Raw genomic sequence first — 27,100 nt, 5'->3', positions numbered from 1 at the left:
GTATCAATTACTGAAGATGGTTTAAATCTCTAATAGGTAATCCAAGAATATCAATAAACCTATTTTTAATACAAAATAAATAGGCTACTAACAGTGAAATGCAGATCCAGCAAAAACTCTTAGGTACAACTGTATTTGTGGTTTCATATATTTTAAGCGGATTGAGTAGGGTACATTTAGTTTCTGTACCTCAAATTCCTCTTGTAGAAATGAAGATAACATTTGCCTCCAAAGATAACCATGAAGAATACATAAGGTATTATCTGTATCTTCCATTTCCTCCACCCAATCCTCATTTCCACTGCAATTAGTGAATAGAGAAACGAGGAGCCATAAATTTAACAATAACCATAAAATCTAAGAACAAGATCAAGAAATAATATTCTATCTTATAGAAACAGAATTTACACACACAGCATTTGTAGTATGTTTAAAAAAAACCATAAGTAGCCTATCCTAAATTGTGATTTAAAGAGTTTACAGTTGAGATTAAAATGCCTCCCTATAAGCCATTCAAAAGCAGCTACCCTAAAACGTGCTCAATTAAGGCTAAATTTTTCACCTACATATGATGCTATTAAAATAGTATAGGTACTAAAAGAAGATAAGATTTTAATAATAAGCACAGCCAGAGAGTGCCTTGAATGGCATGTAAAAAAAGGAAAAAAAATGCTATTTCAATGTATTTCCTTCAGTGGAAGGGGCTCTGATTGGTCATGGTTCTTAGAAAAAAAATAGTCTCCTAAGTAGAAGAGGATACTACTTCAGGCTATAGGGCCTTCATCAAAACACAGCACAATTATAGCTATTCCTTCATTCTAATTTTGAGTTCAATTAGCAATATTCTAATTTGTGAAGCTGAACATCAAAGCCCAAAGGACCATTATATTTATAGATTCTACAGCACACTTCTTAACAGATATACTTTGCTATACATTTATAAACCGACATATGGCTTATACATATATAAACCAATTTACATATCAAAATGATTTTGGGTTTCACAAAATGATTTCTGATGCTACAATCATCCCTCTGAAGCATGGCCCAGAAGAGTCAGCAGCCTCACCTACTTAGCGATACACATCCCATGTTTTATATGTTTTATAGACACGGTTAGAGGAAACCAAGGAACAAATGCTTAGTGACATCAAACTGTTAGGATTCAGAAAATATTTTTATTAGTCCTCTTATCTATCTGTAAAGGCAAATATCTTTATTTTATTATATTACTTTAAAGATTATTATTTGAGTACACAGGCCTATCAAGGTATAATATCTAATCATATATGTCTACTTGCCTCCAAATTCAGGCTTGCAGCCACCACAATCCATTTCTCAGTCATGCAAAGGCCCACCATCCAGAAGTTGATTTTGAAAAAAGTGTCATATCAAGCTCCCTTTTTACTGCTAGTTAATTCTGTTTCTTGCTTGGCACCTTTGTCTAGATTATTTTTTCATCAAAGATTTCTTGAGCACATACTGTGTCCAAGTCATTATGCAGGGAATATGCATAAAAGCTTGCATTTATTCACCACTTACTATCTGCAAGGCATTATTCTAAGTCCTTTATGTGTATTACAACATCCCTATGAAGTAGTTATTACTATAAATATCTACTTTATAGTTGGGGAAACTGTGGCACAGAGGGATTAAGTGACTTGTCCAAAGTCATCCAGCTACGTGATGGGCTGTGGAGCTGAGATGAGAGCTCAGGCAATCTGACCTTGCTCTAAACAACTACACTACATAGCTATTACTACTCTACAATTCTTAAAGCCAGGCAGTTTATATTCTAAAAAATGAGATTAAAATTATGTTAAAAAATAACAATATTGTGTAGAAATAATAAATACAGTTATATGCTTACTATGTGCCAGGCATTATGCCAGTGCTAGGGATACAGTTGAAGACCAGACACGTATGGTCCCTATAACCTATAGAAATTAAAGGTATGGTTAGAGAGCCATGGATCCCAGATATCTGCCTTTGTGTTACCAGATTTTCTAACCCCTAGGACTAATATCCAACTTCTCAGAGCTTCTGCCTAGAGATGTGCTGTCCAATACAGTAGCTACTAGCTACATGTGACTATTTCAACATTAATTAAAGTTAAATAGAATTTAAAATTCAGTTCCTCAATCACACTAGCCATACTCTAAGTAACCGATCACCACATGTGCATAGTGGCCCCCACACTGGACAGAGCAGATATAGAATATTTTCCTCATCACAGGAAGTCCTATTGGATAGCACTAGCCTAGAGCTTTGACACTTTTGTTCTATAATTTCCTGTCTTCCGATTTCTTCTACCCAGGCACTATTTTAACCACCCAGATCCGTGATATCAGCTTGCTCTGCCCACATTAACATAATCAATCAATGTGCACATAATGAATAAGTATAGAACACATTAGGTTATTAGACTAACCCAAAATCCACTGCCGTCGAGTTGATTCTGACTCATAGCAACCGTGTAGGACAGAAGCAGACTGCCACATTTTTCTCCTGCAGAACAGCTGGTGGATTCAAACTGCCAAACTCTGCGTTAGTACCTGAGCACTTACCCACTGCACCACCAGGGCACCCTGGTTATAAATCCAGTCCACCAAAAAATCAGATCCACCAGATATAGTAAGCATGTTGAAAGGCAGTAGTTCTAGAAAACATCTATTACATCTCTGACACGCAGGCCTTTTTTTTTCTTTTCTTTTAGAACTGCCTGTTCACTCCACCCAACTGCATTTGGAGGTCTCAGTCAGGCAGCCCTGCTTCCCTCAACAGGGAAACTGGCCTATCAGACCAGGGCACGGGGACTGATCCAACACTGGGCAAATGATCTAACTAGAATCTTTTTGGAGAGACAATAAAGATTTTGGTGGATACTGGGTCAGGCTTATTCTGAGATCTCTAACGAAAAAAAAAACAGGGAAGTCTGGTGGGAAGACCTTATGTGTTTGTGAAGCCAACTGCAAGGAAAATATCACAGAGGGGTAAAGACAAGGAGAACCTTGATGTATATGCTTGAAGTCAAATCTATCCCTTGGACTTCTAGTTACAAGATAAGCTATTTCTATTGCATTTATGTCATCTGCTATCGAAAGACTCTTATCCAACACAGTGGACATGATTTGTGCTTCTGTGTCCACTAGTGGAGGAACCCTGGTGGCGCAGTGGTTAAGCCCTCCGCTGCTAACCAAAAGGTCCGCAGTTCCAACCTACTAGCTGTTCTGCAGAAGAAAGATGTGGCATTCTGCTTCCATAAGGATTTACAGCCTTGGAGACCCTATGGGGGCAGTTCTACTCTTTCCTACAGGGTGGCTGAGTCAGAATTGACGCAACAGCAATGGGTTATCCACCAGTAACCCGTATGATCCAAAACTGTGGTTCAGTTTTCTCACTATGTTACAGATAATAATGCTTATAAACAAATTCCAGGATAGCAGATAAATGGAGATAAACATGTCCATGCATGTTTATTTTTCAAGCATTTTTAGCTCTGAAATAAAAAGTAGAAAAAGAAGTCCTTTGGTACAATTGACTTACAGAGTTGTAACTTTTTCAAAGTAGGCATAATTTAGAAACTACACATATTTATTTGAAGAAGCAAACACAAGAGCTTTTCATAGGGAAATTAGGGTTGAGTGTTACCCTGGCATCCATTATTACATCACTGAAGTATAGGAAAGTGATCCTTGCCCTAAAGGCTTAAATATTATCCAAAAAAAAAACAAAAAACCAAACCCGTTGCTGTTGAGTCAATTCCGACTCATAGCTACCTTATAGGACAGACTAGAACCTCTCCATTGAGCTTCCAAGGAGCAGCTGGCAGATTCGAACTGCCAACCCATTGGTTAGCATCAGGTGAGATTGAAGTCATTCCACCTTCAACACTGACATAAAAGTTTTGTTTGTTTTTTTTTTAATTTTCTTTCTCTAGAGCCTTCCTTTTTTTTTTTTTTAGTGCCTTCCTTTAAAAAAGGTAACTATAGCTGGTAATAGGGAACCCAGGGTTGAGATGGGAGAGTGTGGACATGTCATGGAGTTGTTAACCAACGTCAAAGAACAATGTGTGTACTGTCTGATGAGAAACTAATTTGTTCTGTAAACCTTCATCTCAAGTACAATAAAAAATAATAATAATAAAGCTAACTATAAAAGGACCAAGGAGCAAGATTCATTTGTTGTAGTCATCGGGCATGAAACAAGGAAACCCTTCCAAGCATACAGAGCATCCGTGAACAAAGCTCCAAGATGGGAATAACAAAACAGAAACAAAAGCAAGCAGTTTGGTACCAAGGCTGCACAAAGCTTCAAAGGTAAGAACAAGAAAATTTAATTTTATGCAGGAAACGGAGGAAAACTGAAGAGTCAAATGGCAGAATTCAAATGCCAAGAGAAAGGTGTTTTTAGCAGCAATACTCTGTGAAGAAAGGGGAAAAATAGGCAGACCAGTAAGGCAGCTAGTGCAACAGAGGATATCTTAACTGCAAAGTCCATTTATAGTTATTTCCCCTGCAGAAGGTTGGCCTTTTCCCCCAGCCCAGATTAAGAATAAGAAATCCTTGTTTCATTTGTCCTTTAATACTTCTGCCCCAGAACCCTTGTACAAATGAGCTGTTTTGAACACATTTCAGCTGTGCAGTCAAAAGTTAAATAAATAATAGTCATTCTCTTCACACAGCAATTCTTCTATGTCAACAATAACACAATTAATCTTGCCCATAAAAAAATAGATACCATAGTTTATTCCAAAATGCAGGCAAATCACTGTCATAAAGAAGTAATATATTTAGCTGATATCACAATTTTGGAGGGAGAAACATAAAAATGGACACAAAATAATTTTATTGTAGAAGAATACTTGATAGTGCTATTACCCATTTTTTTATTCAGCATGTAATGTCCAATTTTTATATAAAATGTACTTGATAAAAAAAGTCAAAAATAAGTAAAAATAGAATACTCATTTCTCACTCATGCATTAAAACCTTCACATTTCAACCACAATAACCTCATATGTGATTTAATAAAGGCGTAAGACAAAAATATAATCATTAAGGTCCCTTGAAGTACCAACATTTGATGGTTCTAATATTCCTATGGAAACCGTAGCAGCGTAGTGGTTAAGAGCGATGGCTGCTAACCAAAAAGTCGGCAGTTCGAATTCACCAGGCACTTCTTGGAAACTCTTTGGGGCAGTTCTACTCTGTCCTATAGTGTCACTATGAGTCAGAATCGACTCGATGGCAACGAGTTTTAATATTCCTATGACTCCAGGCCTACTTCGCTTGCCTCCTAACATTATCAGCCATGCCTACACTAAAAAACCTGCAGTCCTTTCTCAAAAGAAACCAAACTATAAAATGCTACTAACGGAATGAACTGCTTTAAAAATACTCAACTATGCAACTATAGGGCTTTCGGGAAAGCAATTATTTTAAAGACTAAAATTTGGATTTCTTCAGTGCCTCTTAGACAAGAAATCTAAAGTACCTTCAGCAAACTAAGGTTAATTGTGTTCATGGAATGAGTGCAACTTGTCCCCTTTTCAGCCAAGGGCAGTCTGATTAACCCACTTACCTAAGATAATGAGTAAATGGAGTCAGAATATATGTCTGAATACCTTGTGTCTCTGCTCTAATCGGGGAACACAAATTCCCTGAATAAAAATCCTGTGTTAACAAAAAATCTCTCAAATGTTAAGAACTGTTGTTAAGAGTCTGTGCTTTCATAAAAAGCCACCTTCTCTTCCTTCTTCTTTGGTATGGGATGTTTAACAATAATAATTATAGCAAATACTGAAATTGCACTTACTGTGCGCCAGGCATTCTTCTAAGTGCGTTACACATATGTTAACTCGTTTAATCTCCAAAAGGACTCTACACGTAGGTGCTGTTATTAACCCTATTTTACAGATAAGAAAAAAGAGACACAAAATTTACTTCCTCATGGTCATACAGGTAACAAGTAGCAGACCCAGGACTCGGTGTAAGTAGTCTGGCTTCAGAGGTCATGATCTAAGCCACTCCACCATTTGCTACTGAGGGTAAAGTGCATATAAATACTCCATTTCTCTCCACTGTCTTGTTCCTTCTGCTACTTTGTTTATTCGGCTGCATTTACTGAGCAGCTCAGTAATTGTAGCCAAATGAACAAAATATTTACCTGGAGATAGAATCATTGATTTAAAGAAAACCTAACACAAGAAAAAAAATTAAGAAAATAAAAATACTTGGAATCGTATCCAGTGTAAGTATATGAATTAAATAATGACTCTTGGTCCAGTAGTTGTCTTTTGCTATTTCACATCTGCCTGCCTACCTCAGTGTAATTCTGTACATGAAGGAAAGAATGGAGCAAAACATGGACAGTAAATTTTGGCAGAATTTTCATTCCCTAGTGCCAAGGGAGGATAAGAACAATGATCAGTCCTGTGCAAAAGGAAATTATTTTCTAAAGAGTTATCAGTGAATTAAAGAGTCCTGGTGGCACAGTGGTTAAAGTCCGAAAGATCTGTGGTTCGAACCCACCAGGGGCTCTGCAGGAGAAAGACGTGGCAGTCTGCTTCCAAAAAGATTTACAGCCTAGGAAACCCGATGAGGCAGTTCTACTCTGTCCTATTGGGTCACTATGAGTCGGAATTCGACTCGATGGTAATGGGTTTTTGAGTTTATCAGTGAATTACCATCACCAAAAAAAAAAAGTCCAGAATGTCTTCCCCCTTCAGTTCTCATTTATATTGACAGCACCATTTTCAATATACGATTTGCAAGATGAAATGTTTTATTCAGAGTTAAGTAGCTGAAACAGAATGGAAAGTGACTCTATTCCTATTAAACAAGTGCATTTCAACACATAGCTGAACTGAAGAATCACCTGGAACACTTTTAAAAAAAAATGCTGACGCTGAGGCCTAACCAAGAGAGCCTAATTTAATTAATTGGTCAGAGGCAGGGATGCGGATTGGTTGCTTTACTGGTTTTCCAGGTGACTGTAACATGCAGCCATGTTTGCAAGCCTGTTGTAAATGCTACACCCTCAAAACCAAACCCACTGCCCTCAAGTCGACCTTCAACTCACAGCGACCCTGTAGGACAGAGTAGAACTGCCACATAGGGTTTCCAGGGCTGTAACCTTTACAGGAGCAGATTGCCACATCTTTCTCCCAAGGGGCGGCTGGGAGGTTTGAACTACAGACCCTTCAGTTAGCAGCTGAGCACTTAAGCATCGTGCCCCACCAGGGCTCCTCAAACGCTACACAGAGCCTCTCAAACTTTCATAGGCATATAAATCACCTGAGCTTCTAATTTAAAATGCAGATTCTCATTCAGGAGGTCTGGGGTAGGGTCTGAGAGTCTGTATTTGTAACAGGCTCCCAGGCGATGCCAAAGTATGACCACAATGTGTAACCACACTTTTGAGCAGCCAAAATTTGCTATCAGTGAATTATCGTAATCAATATTAAAGGTGAAAAGGAGGGAGAAAGATATTACAGTTCAAGCCAAAGTAGAATATTTAATTTTTACCTAAAAGAGATACCTGTTTTTCAAAAGCAACTTGAACCCACAAGAAATAATTATAGAACACAGGGGCATTGTGAACTAAATGAGTTAATATGCATGAAGTACAAGAGGCTGCTTCTGGCCCTCAGTCCATACTCAGTATGTATTACTTATTCCATTACTACTTTATTAATAAATGAGTAGTGAATGATGAATAACTTTATCAAGGAAACGGAATGCAAATTATAAGTTGTTCTCTGGAAAATTCTATTTGTTTACAGTCTTTGTATTATGTCATCCTGTACTACACTTAGACCATTAGGTAAAGTGGCTCAGACCAGTTGGTTAGCATCAGAGTTAAACTTTGTGCATTTGATGATACGATGTCTGGAATCTGCTTCAAAATACTCCAGCAAAGAAAAAAAAAAAAAAAAGAAGAAAAAGGAATAAAGAAAATATAGCGAAATCTTGATAATTAACCTATGAGGTAGGTCCAAAAATCCAAACCCGTTGCCGATTCTGACTCATACCGACCCTATAGGGCAGAACATAACAGCCCCATAGGGTTTCCAAGGAGCAGCTGGTGGGTTTGAACTGCTGACCTTTTGGTTTGCAGCCAAGTTCTTAACATACTGCACCACCAGGGCTCCTGGGGAATTGTCCTATTCTTTCAACTTCTAAGTACGTTTGAAATACTTCATAATTTTTAAATGTTCTGTTTTTGAAACCCAGCTTCACCACTTATGTGCTTTGTAGTCACAAATTATTTAACTTGTCTGATCCACAGACTACTCTTCAATAGTATAGGACTCCATGTTAACAGCCTCACAGGATTACCACAGGGACTAAAGAAAACAGCATTTGTAAAAATAACTGGTACCAAGTAGGTGACATCATAAAGATAAAGCTAATTTTGATCCACATGCATCCAATTTAAAGAGAAACAAAAAGAAGGGTAAAAATAAATTAAAAACCTTTTTTTTTTTTTTTTAAATAGAAACAGTCGAGTCTGTGAAGACGGAAGTCTGCCCACCATCATCCTGGCATTTCAGTCCTTTGTATGCAACTTTCATATATTCTACCCTAGATCCCATCAGAAATTGCAACAGGCCACGTACAATGCATTCTCCAGATTGCATACCCTGAGATAATGAATAAAAAAGGTTTCCTTCATGATGACGCAAATCAACCAAGGGTGACCTGTAGACAAACACCACGCCTAGCTGCTATACTACTGTCCTGTCTGTAACATCCTTTTTCCTCCCACTTACTCCTTTCATTCATAAAAAGCCCTGAACAGTAACTGGAGAGAGCAGTTCAAGAGTCATGTCTTGAATACATGTCAAATAGTCAAAAGCAAAATATCATTTCTGCTGCTATCTCTTTATAGAACAGAAATTCAAATAAGACCAGGTAGTACTTTGTTACTGTAACGTAATATTGGAAACAATTTCGTCATCATGGAAGTAAATCAAATCATTCGCAAAACCTCACAGACAAGGAGCCTTGTAAAGAAGGAAAGGACAGAACTTCACCCATGTGGTCACAATACACAGCTTGGTGTAAGAGTGAAAGGGAAAGTACTATTAAAAATAGGAAATATACAGAAAACAATGTTATGCACATTTCCATTTTTTCCCAAAGAATATGGAAAAGAAATGGCATTTTGAGTCTTACGTCCATTCCAATTAAATTCTAATCAAATGTGACAGAACAGGACCCCAAGGGGCATGCCACTCTTCCACAAGAAAAAATCCTAAAGCCTGAAATGTACTCCAAATATGCCAGCCTGCCTCAATAGCTCAAGAAAGAGCAAACGCAGTGATGGGAGTTCAGAAGCTGTACTTATATGGGGAGTTCTCAAAAGAAGCACTCTATATGTTACTCTTGCACTTTAGAATTTCACTCTTAAAACACAACTTAAATAAAAAACCTTATCCAAGTATATACCTTACATTTATTCTTACTTTGTTCATATATAGAACCACGTAAGATATTATTTGACTACATTATACAACATATTTTCCTTATACTTACAACACTCAAATTATCACTACATACAATAATAAACATTTGGCTTACTTTAGGCTATGTCTGGCTTTGTGTTATACACAGCAGGAAAGTTGTAATGTATCCTTTTTTCAGGCCATGAAATATCTTATATTTCAATACATACAAAATAACAAAACAAGAACTGTCAATAAAACACTCTAGTAGTACTCCTGGTTAAGAATTAAATTGATTCAAATTTTTTCTTCTATGTGTTAAGGAACACCTTTACTAAAAAAAAAAAAAAAAAGTCATATTTGAAGTTAAGGTTCACAGAAATGTCACAAGGAGGAAAAGAGGAAAGAAAGAGAAAATAGGAAGCCTAACTGATTACACAGCAGGGAGAAATTTTCCCACATGGAGATATCACCATTAAGCAAGGGAAAAGCAAGAGGCCTCAAAGAGGAATTGGAGCTCCTTGAATTTACAGGTCCCGACGATAAAGGCAGACGATCAAGGCAGGCAGGGCGCTACACCTTCCATTACACCTGCAACTATTTCAACTGCAAGATTTCGCAAACTAATTTAAACCAAGTTCAGTTTGATCAGAAAGATGTTTAGCAGTCACGTGAACAAGGAAATCAATTCAAATCAGCTAAATCAGTTCAAAGTGGCAACTGAAAAATGCTGTTCGCAGAACAATTCACATATGCATCTGAAATGTTACATGAAACCACATAACTCCCTCCTCAAAATGTTTCATGTGACATCTCCTTGAAGTGGCTTTCACTTTAGCTATGTGTGGCTTCCTTTATTTGCTTTAGCGACAAAAATATGGAAATGAATATAAAAAAAGCCAAGTCTCTAAAATGAAGGCCAACAGCGTAAAGTAGCCAGCATCAGTTTTTTTGTGTTTTTTTTTCCCCCTCATATCTTTAAGCTAGGGCTGAAAAGCTCAAGGTCCACTAAAAATGACTTCTTTTATGTAACTCATAGTTTGAAGTTCTTTTCGCATTTCAGATCAGTTTGTCCTGTAACATAATGCTATGGTCAGTACCATATATTTTCTCAAATAATGCGCCCATGTAAATAAAGTACCCACACGTATAATGCACAGAAATTATTAATTAAAACAGTTCTGGAACAGCACACCCGTGCATATACCTAGCATGTCACATGACACTTCCAGAAGTGAATTTCTCGCCTTATTCACCCATCCTCCCAAATTACAGGTAAATCATACCACCTTGTTCATTTTCTTTAATCTCCTGTTTATGTGTATAAAAATAGTCTAAAAATGTTACTTCTGATCATAATTGTGTAATAAAGATATAAGCCATGGTCAACAAGTCATGGATCATGTCTGGTAATCATCCAGTAATCAGAAAGTAAACAATCAAAAATCTGTGTTTGTCTCTACTAATTTAAGTTGATAATCACAGTGCATTAGCTCAAGAGTTGAATGCAAAAACCTCATAAGATTGTCTTAAGTGAAACCATCAGGTTATGTTAGGTCCGCTTATTTCATAGCTTAATTATGTCTTCTTAGTGTCATCTGAAATCAGCAATGTGTAAAAAAAAAAAAAAATTGGCGCAGCACACTTAGAAAATAATGTGTGGGTGTGTGTGGGTGCGGCTGGCAAGAAACTTACAACGTGCGCGTTATTTTTGAAAAAATAACAGTCATGCCAACTAAGGGCTACTTTACAGTCGAATCCCAGTGTGTGTGAGCCTCAGCTACGTAGTTTTAAAAAGGAAGCAGAAATACTTGCCTCCATGAAAGAACTGAGTTTTTTTCCCCACAGAAAAGCCGTTGATAATCTACTAAAATGACTTCTAGCAGCAACAGTGTTTTTATAAAAACAAATCCCTAACAAATCTTTTTTTCTATCAATTCATCCAAAGATACTGCCCAACAAATTTGTGGTCTTATGCAGCCTTTAAGATAGTGCTGTGGTGGCAGAAGTCCAGGACCTGGAGTCAGACTACTTGAGTCCAAATACCTACTCCACCACTTACTCACTATGGGACCTTGAGCAAGGTATATAATCTTCCCTAGCCTCAGGGTTTTTGAAAGAATAAAATTAGACAAACCATGTTCAGAGCATGTACATATATGATAGTAATTTTTTTAACATAAAGCTCTAAAATTACAAATGAACTTTATGATTTACTTATTTATTTACATTGAGAAAGATACTATGGAGAAGCAAAGTATCCTAGAAATTAGCAGTGTTCCTTTGAAAAATAATAGTGTGAAATAATACATCACAAAATATATGCTAACATGTTTAGTTTATGCTAACATAAACTAAACACACCTACTCTCTAATCATTATCCCTGGAAAATTCATTTCTCTCACACCCTGAAATGACAAAAGATTAAAATAAATCTCAGGACAGGGGAAGGCATTGAGTATTTTCTTGGATCATTCCAAGTACAGACACAGGGTAACAATTATTCAAGCATGTTTCCTCTTTTTTTCCTACAGAAGACACAAGCTTCTTATTGACACCAGTAAGTGGACATTTTTCCCATAGTACATACGCAGAACCCAAAATAAAGATATGGGAACTCACTCATCCAAACAGACTGGCTCTAAAAGTTAATTTAGTTGCTAGGTTTATGTTAAAACCTAGATAAATTCATTGTTGTTGTTAGCTGCTGTCAAATGAATTCCAACTCATGGCGACTCCAAGTAATCAGAGTAGAATTGCTCCATAAGGATTTCAGGGCTGTGACCTTTCAGAAGCAGATCCCCACGCCTGTCTTCTGAGGCACCTCTGGTTGGGTTCCAAAGACCAACCTTTCGGCTACGATTTGCGCCACCCAGGGACTCCTAGGTAAATTTACCGATGACATAAATTGGGGCAAATAACTGAAAAGAACAGGTAAAAGAATTAGCATGTAAGGAAAAAAAAAAAGAGAGAGAGGGAGAGATGTAAGAAGGCTCAACTGGTATTCCATCAATTCCCGGAGCCTTGTTTCTTGCCAATGCCTTTAGTGCAGCCTGGGTTTCTTCCTTCAGTACCACTGGTTCTTTATCATATGCTATCTTCTGAAATGGCTGAATGTCGACCAGTTCTTTTTGGTACAGTTACTCTGTGTATTCCTTCCATCATCTTTTGATGCTTCCTGCATCTTTCAATTTTTTTTGCCCATAGAATTTTCCAATATTGCAACTCGAGGCTTGAATTTTTTCTTCATTTCCTTCAGTCTGAGAAATGTTGAGCATGTTCTTCCCTTCTAACTCCAGGTCTTTGCACATTTCATTATAATACTTTGCCTTCTCAAGTCACCCCTTGAAATCTTCCATTCAGCTCTCTTACTTTGTCATTTCTTCCTTTTCCTTTAGCTACTCTATGTTCAAGAGCAAGTTGCTCGTTTGTTTGTTTGTTTGTTTGTTTTCCCTCTTTTTAGTGATCTTTTGCTTTTTTTCACATTATGATGTCCTTGATGTGAACCCACAACTTTCAACAAACAGATACAACACTGGAAGCACTCACTCATCTATGTCAAAATATTTGGAAGACAGCTACCTGGGCATCCAGCAGAAAGAGATCCATATACTTGCCTATCCCAAAGAAAGGTGATCCAATGAAATGCAGAAATTATTGAACAATATCAATAATACCTCTGTCTTGGAAGAAGTACAACCAGAATGCTCCTTAGAAGCAAGGATGGCGAGACTGCATCTCACATACTTTGAACACATTGTCAGGAGGGATCAGTCCCTGGAGAAGGACATCATGCTTGGTAAAGTAGAAGGTCAGCGAAAAAGACAAAGACCCTCAATGAGATGGACTGACACAGTGGCTGCAACAGTGCGCTTACACATAACAACGATTGTCAGGATAGCACAGGACCAGGCAGTGTTTTGTTCTGTTGTACACAGGGTCGCTATGAGTCGGAACCAACTCGATGGTACCAACAACAACATCATTAATACCACATGCAAGTACAATTACACTGAAGATAATTCAAAAACATTTGCAGTAGTACGTCCACAGGGAATGTGTTTTGCATGTGTCAAGGATGTGAATTTTGGGGGGGCCAAAGAGTGTAATGTTATGGGTTTAATTGTATCTCAAAAAATACGTATTGTAAATTCTAATTATAGCCTGTGGTTATAATCCCATTTGGGAATGAGATGACTTTGTTATGTTAATGAGGCAGGATTAGTGTAGACTGTCTTAAGTCCATCTCTCTTCAGATACAAAAAAGCTTAAAACAAACAAGCCAAGTAAGCAGAGTTGGGGGAAGAGAGATGGCAAGCCACATGAAGACTGCTCAGAAGCAGAAGCTCAGAAGAGACAAGAACCTTCCTCCAGAGCCAACAGAGAAAGAAAGCTTTCCCCTGGAGCCAGCACGCTGAACTCGGACTTCTAGCCGCCTGAACTGTGAGAAAATAAATTTCTGTTCATTAAAGCCACTCATCTATGGTATTTCTGTTATAGCAGCACTTAGATAATTCATACAGAATTTGGCACCAGAAGAGTGGGGTGATGCTGTGGCAGATACCTAAAATGTGGAAGTGGTTTTGGAATTGGATAATGGGTAGAAGCTGGAAGAATTTTAAGGTTTTAATAGTAAAACCCTAGATTGTGTTGAAAAGACTGTTGGTAGAATTATGGATGTCAAAAGCAATTCTGGTGAGGGCTCAAAAGGAAGTGAGGCGAATTACAGAGAAATTCTGTTTCTTTTGAGAATACTTATGGTGCCACCAACAGAATGTTGCTAGAAATGTGGCCACTAAATATGCTTCTAGTAAGGCTTTAAAAGAAAATGATGAACATGTCATTGGACAATGGAGGAATGGCAAAGTACAAATGTTTGGTGGAAGGTAGAACTTGTAAGTGATGAACTTAGATATCTGGCTATGGAGTTTCTAGGCAAAATTTTAAAGATGCCAAGCGGTTTCTCTTTGCTGCTTATAGTAAATTTCAAGAGAAAAGAGATGTTCTTAAAAATGAACTGTGCAAAATGAAAACAAAACTTAAAGATTTGGAAAATTCTGTTGTACAAATTATGGATGCGTATCCTAGAATTTTCACCAAGGACATGGCTACACAATTTTTTGTTAAAGAGATTAAACCTGTGACTGATGAATCTACTCAACTACCACAGCAGGAAACCCATCATCTTAGACTGAAGAGGACAGAGGAAGAATGAAAGAAAAGAACACTGCCTCTTGGAATTCTACAGGCAGGAAACAGGCCAAAGGAACTACATCTGTTGTGCTCCAAGAAAAGAAAAGGACCATTCCTGGAGCAGCGTGGGGATCAGCAGAATTGTTGTGGAAGGAGCACACGAAGCAGGACCTTCTCAGTTTCAAAGGGTGGGGCCACAGTTTCCTAGGTTTCAAACAATCAAATCTTTGCCAGCTCAGTTCTGGCATGAGGGGCTGCTGTTAAGGTGTATCTGGAGGATGGGACAACTGCCCAAAGCTGACGGGGAGAGGCTGCCATGCCCAAGGGGAAAAATGGAGTCTGTTGGGGCTGAGGGGGTGGAGTCGCCACTCAGATGGACTAGAATGTGGCTGCCCAAAGCAAAGACAGCAGAGTTGCCATCCCAGCAGGCCTGGAAGACAGAGCTGAAGCTCAGGACTGAGGGGCCTCCACCCAGAATCCAAAGGGCATGGCCAACACCCAGAGGCAGGAGGCCGGGGCCATTGCCCAAATGGTCTCAGAAAACAGAAAATTGTTTTTAGTGCTTGAAAGCTAATGCAATTTGTTCTGCCAAATTTTGGACTTGTTCGATGCCCATTATCCCATCTTTCCCTCCAATTTCTCCCATTTGTAATGGGCATGTCTACCTTGTGCCTGTTCCACCATTGTACTTTAGAAACAGATAACATGTAGTCTAGATTTTACAGGTTCACAGATAAAGATGAATTTTGCCCCAGGATTAAATAAGCCTAAAGTCTCACCTATATTTGATTTAGATAATTCAGAAGATCAGATTTAGGACTTGAAGTTGATTTAAGACTTTTGGAATGATGTGATGGGGTGAATGTGTTTTGCATATGCAAGGATTATGAATTTGGGGGTCCAAAGGGTGGAATGTTATGGATAGAACTGTGTCCCCCAAAAATATGTGTTGTAAATCCTAACCTCTATGCCTGTGGTTATAATCCCTTTTGGGAATGGGTTGTTTTTGTTATGTTAATGAGGCAGGATTAGTGTAGGGTGTGCCTTGAGTCCATCTCTTTTGAGACACAAGAGATTAAAACAAGCAAACTAGCAACCAGAGATGGGCGAAGAGAGGTGCTAAGCCACATGAAGCAGCAGTAGTTCAGAAGAGACAAGGATCTTCCTCCAGAGTTGACAGAAAAAGAACACCTTCCCCTAGAGCCAGCATCCTGAATTTGGACTTCTAGGCTTTTAAACTGTGAGAAAATAAACTTCTCTTTGTTAAAGCCACCCACTTTTGGTATTTCTGTTATAATAGTTATAATAGCACTAGACAACTAAAACACTCTGCAGTTAGGATTCGAAAGTTATCACAAAACCAGCAGTGGGAGGTAGATGAGGAGGTCAGGTGTTGGATAAATGAAGAGTATTAGAAAAAGTAATTCAAATCGTTGTTGTTCTAGCTGCCATCAAGTCAATTCCAACTCATAGCGATCCCATGGAACAGAGTACAGCTAACCCACAGAGTTTTCCTGGCTGTGATATTTACAGAAGTAGATCACCAGATCTTTCTCCAGTGAAGCAGCTGGGTGAGACTGAACCACCAACTTTTCAGTTAGCAGACAATTACTTAACCATTTGTACCACCAGGGCTCCTAAATTCAACTTGGGCTATATTAATAAAAAGTATGATACTGGAGGGAAAAAAGAAGTACTAATATTGTGATTTTGTGATGAACAGGAGTATCTTCTCTAGCCAATTTGTTTAGTGGAAAAAAGCAAATGGATTATGAGCTGGGCATCATGCTAACCACTGGAGAGTAGTTAAATGGAAAAGAGCCTGCCCTCGAAGATGTCACAATTATGGAGAAAAGTAAGTTACAAATATTTACAATACACTGCGTGTACAAGATGCAACAAGTAGCACAGACTGCTATGCTTAAGAGGATCAAACATCTTACACAGGAGAGAGACCCAATAATGAACAAGAGCATTCCACGCAGCGGTGAAGCAAATATAAAGGCATAGAAGGTATGGTTGGGACTTTCAGGTAGTTCATTTTTTTTTTTTTTTTTTTTCAGTTTAGATCAATCAGCTTTATTTAGGCCAAAAACAGCCAAGCATTGAGAATACACATACGAATAGAAAATGTTCTCCCTGCTCTCAAAGAACTTACATTCTAATAAATTAGATGTAAAATAAATTCAGTACAATGTGACAATACATTGCACTGAATTTATTTTACATGTCTATATAAAAATTTTCAAAATTCACACAATAAAGGTTAAATGTCATAATATATAAAGAGTTTCTACAAATCAATAAGAAAAAGATAAAAGGGGATTAGCATTACCAGATTTTCATTTTAAAGCCATCACTCTAGTGACAACGTGGCAAAATTAATGTATGGGAGAGGGAAAGGTTAAAAGCAAAGAGACTAATGTTTAGAGGCTACTGCAACACAAGGTGAAGTATCAAAAAAGCCTGAACTAAATGGCAGGTTTAATTAACTGGATGAACAGTGGTCACATCACCCAGGACAGGAAACACAGGAGAATAAAGAGTTACTCTGTTTTATTTTCACCATGACCCACACACAGCAACTGCTCTATATAAGGTTTGAGAGAAAGCTCCAGGGAAAAGATTAGGTTGCAAATACAGATGTGATTTGTTTGTTAAGAGCCTACAAGCAGACAAGTATAAGATGAGACTGCCTGGAAGAAACCGAAAAAGGATAAAAGAACACTACCATTTAGGATTCAGTCAAGAGGAGCTGGCAAACAAGTCAGAGGAAGAGGAAATCCATAAAAGCCAATGAGGAGAATGTTTCAAGATCATCATGTCAAATATCACGGAAACCAGTGCAGTCACTGGTGACCTTTGCCAAACTGTGTCAGAGGAACAGTAGAGGGTCCCAAACTACACTGCATTTGAGAGCAGGTAGTAGATGGGGAAGTACATACTTTAATACAGATGACTTCTAGATGTACAAAGCTTAACTTCAAAGGAGCTGTCCAACAATGAGATAACAATACCTAACATACATTGGGAAACCCTGGTGGCGTAGTGGCTAAGTGCTATGGCTGCCAACCAAAACGCCAGCAGTTCGAATCCACCAGGCGCTTCTTGGAAACTCTATGGGGCAGTTCTACTCTGTCCTATACGGTCGCTAGGAGTCGGAATCAACTTGACGGCAGTGGGTTTGTTTTTTTTTTTGGTTTAACATACATTGAGGAAACCCTGGTGGTGTAGTGGTTAAGAGCTACGGCTGCTAACCAAAAGGTTGGCAGTTCGAATCCACCAGGTGCTCCTTAGAAACTCTATGGGACAGTTCTACTCTGTCCTATAGGGTCGCTATGACTTGGAATCAACTCAAAGCCAGCAGGTTTTTGGTTTAATATATATTGATGGCTCTCTCTGAGCAGGTACCCAAGCCAGGCATTTATATACAACTGCTCTCTTCATTACAACAACCTTGCAAAAATGAGTATCATCATTCCCACTTTTCAGTAAGGAAAATCAGTTCTGAGGGATTAACTAATTTGCCCACAGATAGAGAGCTGGTATATGGAATAAGCAAGACTGAAATTCAGGTTTTGTCTAGCTCCAAACCAATATTCTTTCCACTATTCTTCCAGTATTCTCCATGCGGCCTGCCCATCACTGACAGTGTTCAGGAAGAAAAAAAAAAAGGAGGCTTGGTAACCATCAAAAAGAATGTTTACTTTCTGAGGGCGGTGGAAGTAATAGTTGAACTGGTTAACTTTTAAAGTCCCTTCCATTTCCAATAGCCCATCATTCTGTCTTACATACCTTGCTCACAGGTGAAGTATAGTAGTTACAGAATTCAATATAAATGCTCATCTGTTGCAGCACCTTTCATGCTTTCTTCATTTTAAAATAAGCCCCACATCCCAACAATATGCCTATACTACACACAGAGAAAATTAATATTGGGTCTACTTATTTTTGCCAAAATGAAAGTACATCCTATGAAGACAGTTGATCACTCCCTCTTGTGCACTCCCACAGCATGTTGCCCCTTCTGCTATTAATTACAACTGCTATCATGATTTGTTTTTGCCTCCCACACTGGACGGTAACCTCCAGAGACTGCTCACTCTATGCTAAGCTCTGAGAACATAGCACAGAGTCAGGCAAGCAGTGGGCACTAAAACTCTGATGCTTGCATGGGTAGGATGGAGGGGTAGATTGCACTGATGGATAATTGAAAAACGAAAGAAATATTTTTACAGCCATTTTGCACTCAATGATGCATTATTTAACCTATTTACTAGCTGGGATATTACAATTAGAGCATATTTGGGGGGTAATGAAAAATGGAGTCATACAAGAGGCATGAGATATGGATTTTAAAAAGGCATGAACTGCTGGTGGGAATGCAAAATGTTATAACCATTTCGGAAAATGATATGGCACTTCCTTAAAAAACTAGAAATAGAAATACCGTAAGATCCACTAATCCCACCCCTAGCAATATATTCTAGAGAAATAAGAGCCGTCACATGAATAGACATATGCATGCCCATGTTCACTGCAGCATTGTTCACAATAGCAAAAGGGTGGAAACAACCTAGATGCCCATCAACGGAAGAATGGATAAACAAACTATGGTACATACACACAACAGAATACTACACAACCATAAAGAACAATGATGAATCTGCAAAGCATCTCACAGTATGGATGAATCTGGAGGGCATTATGCTGAGTTAAATAATTCAATCACAAAAGTACAAATATTGTATGAGACCACTACTATAAACACAGAAACAGTCTTTGATGGTTATGAGGGAGGGGAAGAGGGGGAGGGAAAAACACTAAATAGGCAGTAGATAAGTGCTAACTTTGGTGAAGGGTAAGACAGTACACAATACTGGGGAAGCCAGTACAACTTGTCCAAGGCAAGATCATGGACTATAGACACATCCAAACTCCCTGAAGGGCCAAATTACTGGGCTGACCATGGTCTCGGAGAACATCTAGCTCAATTGGCATAACATAGTTTGTAAAGAAAATGTTCTACATTCTACTTTGGTGAGTAGGGTCTGGGGTCTTAAAAGCTTTTAAGCGGCCGTCTAAGATACTGCACTGGTCTCACCCCATCTAGAGCACGGGAGAATGAAGAAAACCAAAGACACAAGGGAAAGATTAGTCCCAAGGACTAATAGACCACAACTACCACAGCCTCCACCAGACTCAGTCCAGTACAACTACATGGTGCTGAGCTACCACCACCAACTGCTCTGACAGGAATCACAATAGAGGGTTCCGGACAGAGTGGGAGAACAATGTAGAACAAAATTCTAACACACACACACACACACACACACACACACAAAAGACCAGACTTACTGAGAATGGCCCCCAGACACCCTTATAGCTCAGTAATGAAGTCACTCCGGAGATTCATGCTTCAGCCAGAGATTAGACAGGCCCATAAAACAAGACTACACGGGCACACCAGCCCAGTGGCAAGGACGAGAAGGCAGAACAGGACAGAAAAGCTGGGGAACCCAAGGTCAGGAAGGGGAGAGTGTTGTCACGTCTTGGGGTTGGCAACCAATGTCACAAAACAATATGTACATTAATTATTTAACTAGAAACTAGTTTTCTCTGTAAGCCTTCATCTAAAATACAATAAAAATAAATAAAGAGGCATGAAAGTTCACTTTCAAAATGGCTCCTAAAACAGGAATTTTCCTGGATTCAATACCACCCAAAGACAAGAACATTTAGTCAATTCACTAACAAACCAAACCCACTGCCATCGAGTCAATTCTGACTCATAGCAAGCTCAAAGGATGGAGGAGAACTGCCCCGTAGAGTTTCCAAAGCTGTAACTTTACGGAAGCAGGCTGCCACATGGTTCTGCTGAGGAGCAGCTGGTGACCTTGAGGTTAGCAGCCCAGCACTTAACCACTGTGTCACCAGGACTCCTTCAATTCACTGAAGTATGTTTTAAAGATCAGTTATTTTTGAAATTTCTACCTAAGATGGCCAATCTATCCTCAATAAACACGTAATCATGGAATTTCAGGCACGGTACCCCCTGGGAGATGTTTGAGGATGGGAGGGAGGCTTTAGAGCACTTTAAAAATGACACATCAAAGCTGCCCACCTGTATGTTTCAAGATCTATTTAATTTACAGATCTGACTAGCAAAAGTGTATTCTCCAATTATAGGTCTCGGTCTCTTTTTCCACTGAGATGCACACGACATGGCATTTTCACAATGAATGAACCGGACTCTAATGAACCACTTTCAAAAATGGTCAGAGAAATAAAGCAAACATTGTCATGTATTACAGAGCCCTGGAGCTGCAGTGGTTAAGAGCTCAGCTGCTAACCAAAAGGTCAGCAGTTCAAATTCACCGGGCACTCCTTGGAAACCCTATGTGGCAGTTCTACTCTGTCCTTTAAAGTTGCTGTAAGTCAGAATCAACTTGACGGCAAGGGGTTTGGTTTTTTTTTGGTCACATATTACTAGAATTTATAATTTCCACTGTGATTAAAAGCCTATCAGTAAGATCAAGCAGGCTGCAAGTTATGCAAAATTCCCACTGTGACAGCTGCAGCTTCATCACTTTCTTTCCTGCAAGAGAAAACACATCAGAATGCAAGTGAAAATGACATTTTAGGGTTTACCTTGGATCCGCTCTAGTTTTTATATATATATATTTATATATATATATAGATACATATATATAGATATATAAAAAAATAATAAGATATATAGATATTTTAAAATAAATCACTTGCAAACTTCTATGTGTTCTCAGTAGCTGTTAATATCTCACAGCTGAGTGTAACACAGCAATGTGTTGTGACACCATAGCTGGAAGTCACTGGCCTCCATTAGGTCTCAGTGAAACTTGAACTAGTTCTCAAATCACAATCGGACTCACTGGGTTAGTGAAATTCAGTGGCCTTAGAAGGTGTTTATCAACGATCTTCAAAACTCGGGCACCACAAATGAGTAGGCAGAACAGGCAGGTTTGGGTGCTGAGTTGCCTTCATGGTGTGATTTGATAAGTAAACAGGGGACTTGGCCTCTCTCTCAATTACCCCACCAACCTCATTCCATGGTGCCATGCTATCATACAGTCTTTATTACTCCCCTGTATTAGAAATAAAAGATGAAAACAATGCCTCTACAAAGTCATTGTTAAAATGCATCTGCTATCTAGATTTTCTGGGAAGCTCCTACTTAGAGAACACCTTGAAGCTACAGAAAGCCTGGAGAAGTGAGGGGAATTTCACCAGGAAGGGCACAAGCAGCAAGGGCATTACAACAGTGGCAATCCTCATCTAGCCAAGGGACATCACTGGATGCTGACTGGGCCCACTTGTGAAGGACCTGAGTCCCAGAAAGTTTAAGGATCAGCATGAGCACGTACAAGGGCAAGGCATGAGTACTAAGCAACCAAGCCCAAAATGCTGAAGGTTCCCTGGAAGGAGGTAAGCCAGGATGAACCCTTCCTCATGTCTCCACTGTCAAGGGGTCTTGAATTTAAAAGAAGGCTACTAGGATAGAGAAGGGCTTGGAAATCATGCTATGTGGGGAATAACTGGAAGACTTAACATGAATGCTGTTTTAATATCAAATGGGCTCCCTTATGGAAGACAGACAAGGCTCACTCTATGGAACTCCACACAGCGGTGCTAGGAACAACGAATGTGTGTATCAGCAAATCAGGAGCATTTCCTGGCAAGCGGGGATGTCGGGGATGAAATGAGAGATCTTATGAATAGAGCTGTCTCTCATTAGATGTGTTCATGCGGTGGCAGGATTACCATTGTCAGAGGGGTTCATGCTGGGGGTGACCTGAGCTGGATACCTGGTGCACCTTCCAATTCTAAGAATCTAACGCATTTGTTAGGCCTCGCATCAGACATAAGCAGGTGTTAAGAAATAGAACATTTTCCATGTATTCTCCAACCCCTCTCCCAAGACAGAGTCAGAGGATTGGTTCGAGGATAGATGGGGAATTAGATTTCCAAGGTTCCTTCCAGTTTCAAAATTTCTTAAATTTAGGTTTAGACCATTCTTTGGCATATATGCAGGTTCACATTTGCCTGCAATCCAAATAAATGAGAATCCGTTTTACTCTCTCTAGTTAGAAGGTCTCCAGAATCCATTCCAGTGTTAAATCTCTGTTAAAAAAAAAAAAGTCTAAATCTCTGATGTTTCCAATTATTGTTAGCTGATAGTGGTGGACAACATCTGAGTGTGACCCACTGTATAGACTTGCTAATACTTCAAACTTATAGTTAAATCACAACTCAGTCGGTTTTTAATTCAGAATGAATAATCCTGTCACTATTTGAGGTCTTCTGATCACCTAGGGGAAACCCTGGTGGCGTAGTGGTTAAATGCTACGGCTGCTAACCAAAGGGTCAGCAGTTTGAATCCACCAGGTGCTCCTTGGAAACTCTATGGCGCAGTTCTACTCTGTCCTATAGGGGTCGCTATGAGTTGGAATCGACTCAATCACACTTTTTTTTTTTTTTTTTAAATCATCTAGGGGGCTCTTTCTTACCATAACCTTGATTTTTCACATTTATTTCCAGAAGGGAATGTGGAGTGAGACAGACTATTCAGGTAGAATTCTTACCAGAGATAGCAACAACAGAGACATCCCCTCCCAGGTGCTGAATGCAAAAGCTGACAATGATGAGAGGGTATACAGGAAAACTGCAGCTTCTCTAGCCTTCAACTCCTTGGAACAAAGATATTTCTGCACTAGGGAGACAGATTCAATCCCGGACCATCTGAGAGACTTAACATTGCTTAACAGAAACTGGGCTTGCTTTAATGGGGAGCCAAACAACTAAGCATGGGCTAAGATAGATTCAGTGGTCACCTGTAAGAGCTCACTAAGAGCAGGTGCCTTACCACGCTGCCTCCCTCTTGGTGTGGATCCAGGTCTGGGCTTCTCAGGAAACACCATGCAGACATGCCATCAGGAGGGCTGACTCGTCAGCACCTGGTACTCACACACTGAGCCTGAAGACTTTTGATTGGTACACACAGCCAGTCATCTCATCTCAGCATGCAGTATGTTGTACATCTCTGTTCTGGTTCGCAACCCTATTAACTTTTATTCATCTACGGTTAAGCACTTCTCTAAGGAAGCACTATGGCTGTGAATTCTAATCTCAACATCTCAGATGCTCGTCACAACAACTCTCCCCCAATTTACTATCACCAGTCTTTCTGAGAAAGAAACCATCATCCACCTTTGCGAAAACTGACCTATACATGTTTCGATTGATACTGATCCATTGACAGCCTGCCCTTCCCAGGTGGGTAAACCACTCCTTCGGGTTATGCTTCTGCACGCTGGCTATCAGGCAAAAACCATACAATCCTAATTACAGGATTAGGATGCTCTAATGAAATTCAGCGTTTCTAAAAACCTCATGTGAAGCTTCTCTTCTTCAGGACTGGTGTTTACGCATCAAGAAAACTCATGTTTGTGAGCTGACCATTTTGAAATCCACATTTCCAAATGGAAAGAACCCTACAATTTAGAAGTTGAAATTATTCATCTTATCCTTTCCCTATTATTTCATTCATTTAACAAGCATGTATCCACTTCAGAGGGGAGAAGAAGCAGACAAGTAAGCATCACGTTAAGTGCTCTAACCGAGGTGTCCTCTGTGACAATGAAGGGGTCGAGTCCCTTTACTCTGACTGATGTGTTAGGAGAGGCAGTTCCCCAGAGGAGGTGACATTTGAGCTGAAGCTTGAATGATGAATTGGGTCAGGTGAACTGTGCTCATCTGAGTAAATCAGGCCCACACAGAGAAAGAACAGGCTTACTTTATTAGCATCAAATATACATAACAGACCAACAATTCAAAAATGCCAGATTTTTTTTTTTTTTAATTATAATTCCTCTGTAAAAAGCAAACAAATAAAACAACCTGACTCAGGTTCTGTCATTTTAAGAGAATATATTATGCTTTTAATTTAATTTGATAAAATGACATAGCTTACAAAATGTTTAACAACAAATGTCAACGGATGGCTTAAAGCCCGCTTTGGAGAATATAAGGAGTCAGCACGGTTAGTGCCACTTCTTTTTTTTTTTTTACTTCTCCTAGCCCATGCATCTTTCCACTGAACAGCATCCAGTGACATTTTGGGGGCCAGAGGAGAGCAAGAGGCTACGCTGGAGAAGGCTGCACTTCTGGATTACAACAGCATTATAGGAATGATAAATTGAGATGTAAGCAAAGAGTTTCGGGGGGGGGAGGCGGTTAACATTAAATTTGCCAGGTCATTTTCTCTTCTAGTCCAAGTAAGGGCAATAAATAAAATATACAAATCACCCAATAAGTCAAACACTGAGTGATTAACATATCTCTTCTCACTTGTCAAAAATTGATTAGACTAAGGGAAATACAACAAAAACTGAAAGAAAGCGTTCAAGTTCAAGCTAATAAGCCAAATTTAAAACGATTTATTTAGCCTTTTAAACTCAACTGGCATAAACCCAATCCAAATGGACAAACAAAACTACCCTCAAACTAATTGTGTCGCCTTATTAATGCCTCCTTCTCATGCTCCATCTCTAATACAGCTGAGAAAGGAAACTTTCCAATTAACCAGTCACGATATAGAACCTTTACAAAGAATAAGAATATATATAGTCAAAATGAACATATAATTTGTCTCCATTTATTGCTTCAGGACACATGTGAGCATTTTGCAATACCCAAATTGTTCAACAAGAATTCATTCAGTGCATAATGAGCAAGGCATTGAGCTAGGCACCACTGGTTCAATGACCATAGTTTCCAAACTAAAATTTTGACTACACATATTAACAAATACTTTTATGTAACTTTCAAGTAAATGCAGCCATCTGGGAGACATGGTTTAGACAGTCACATACCAGAATTTCTAAAACATTCTAATGTTACATAGAGACAAGGAACTGAATATTATAAACCATAACTACACCCACTCCTCACTTACTGGCATGGTTAGGTTCCAAGGACCAGAATGTTATGCAAAAATTGGCATTATGCAAAAACAAAGGATAACCACAACATATCACAATATGGTGGATGACTACATCATTACATAACTGCCAAATTACATCATCACATAACTGCCAAACCACTGAGCATCATGGCCTAGCCAAGTTGACACATAACCTTAGCCATCACAACCAGTGTTACTCTCGCCTCACACCTCGGCGTTCATTACTATCTTAGTTATCTAGTGCTGCTGTAACAGAAGTATGACGAGTGGCTTTAACAAACAGAAACAGGGTGCTAGCTCCGGGGGAAGGCTCTTTTCTCTGTCAGCTCTGGAGGAAGTTCCTTGTCTCTTTTGAGCTTCTGCTTCTGGGAGATCTTCATATGGCATGGCATCTCTCTTTCCCCATCTCTCCTTGCTAGCTTGCATTTAATCTCTTTCATATCTCAAAAGAGGGTTTACTCAAGGCACACCCTACACGAATTCCACCTCATTAACATAACAAAGACAACTCATTCCCAAATGAGATACAGACATAGGTATACAGGTTAAGATTTCAGACACATATTCTTTTTGGGGGGGGCACAATTCAACCCATAACACTTACCGCCAGACACACATTGTTAATGTGCAAAATAGTGAGACAGTAGACTTTTTACTATTGCTGTAAACGCAAAATGTTGGATGAGACAGAAGGTAAGCAAGCAGTTGGTGTAGTAACATCCCCAGTTAAAAAAAACAAAAACCACTGAGGTTATACACTCATTGTATAAAGAGACTCCAATCCCTAAGTCTTAGAGCTGATGGGAGGTTTTTTTTTTAATTTTAGCTCCATATGAATAACACTTTCTCTTTGAACATCAGCCATCATCCTTCGGGTTTTACAACGGTTTCAGAAAGTAAAACTTAAAATTGACCAAAATTGCAAGGTGGTCTATCATGATCTAGAGAAGCAGCTTTTAAAATAAATCCCTGGTATCTACTTGTTTGTTTTACTCCTTCGCAGACAAGTGCAGAAAGAATTTCCAGTTCCAAGAGAAAGGAGTATATAGAAGGTCAGAAAGACCAACTTCTAAAATCGAATCACGATATATTTTGCTGTGAGGCAAAAGTAAGGATTGGGAAAATAAAAAGAAGAAAAAACAAAGTTCTACTCCTCACTATGATGATCTCGAAAAGAACCAACATAATTTCAAAAGCAGAGCTCTGTAATAACGTATTATTGCTGCCTCAGTCAGGATCTTTATTTTTTTAATACCTAAGCCTTCAGCTACCTGAGTATACATTTGTAAAAATGGGTCTGAAATCTCAGCAACAAGTCTATGTCCTCAAGTTGATAGATCATCTGATTTAAACCATTATTCAGAACACCTAAATGTGCTCATATTCCTCCAAGGAGTATGACAATTTTTACTTGACTTCTTATATGAAATACAATCGATGGGTTCACATAGGA

At 38.9% G+C, this 27,100-nt stretch overlaps 1 protein-coding gene across 3 annotated transcripts in view; it reads right to left on the bottom strand.

Annotated features, from left to right (window-relative positions):
• The window catches only part of PPP3CA (protein phosphatase 3 catalytic subunit alpha), a 366,845-nt gene that overhangs the window by 331,073 nt on the left and 8,672 nt on the right, over positions 1-27,100 (bottom strand). The gene's annotated exons all lie outside the window — the stretch shown is intronic.

Source organism: Loxodonta africana, chromosome 5 (genome assembly GCF_030014295.1).
Source record: "Loxodonta africana isolate mLoxAfr1 chromosome 5, mLoxAfr1.hap2, whole genome shotgun sequence".
NCBI lineage: Eukaryota > Metazoa > Chordata > Mammalia > Proboscidea > Elephantidae > Loxodonta > Loxodonta africana.
Note: the sequence above shows the minus strand (reverse complement) of the source record. Positions and strands in the feature narration are given on the sequence as shown.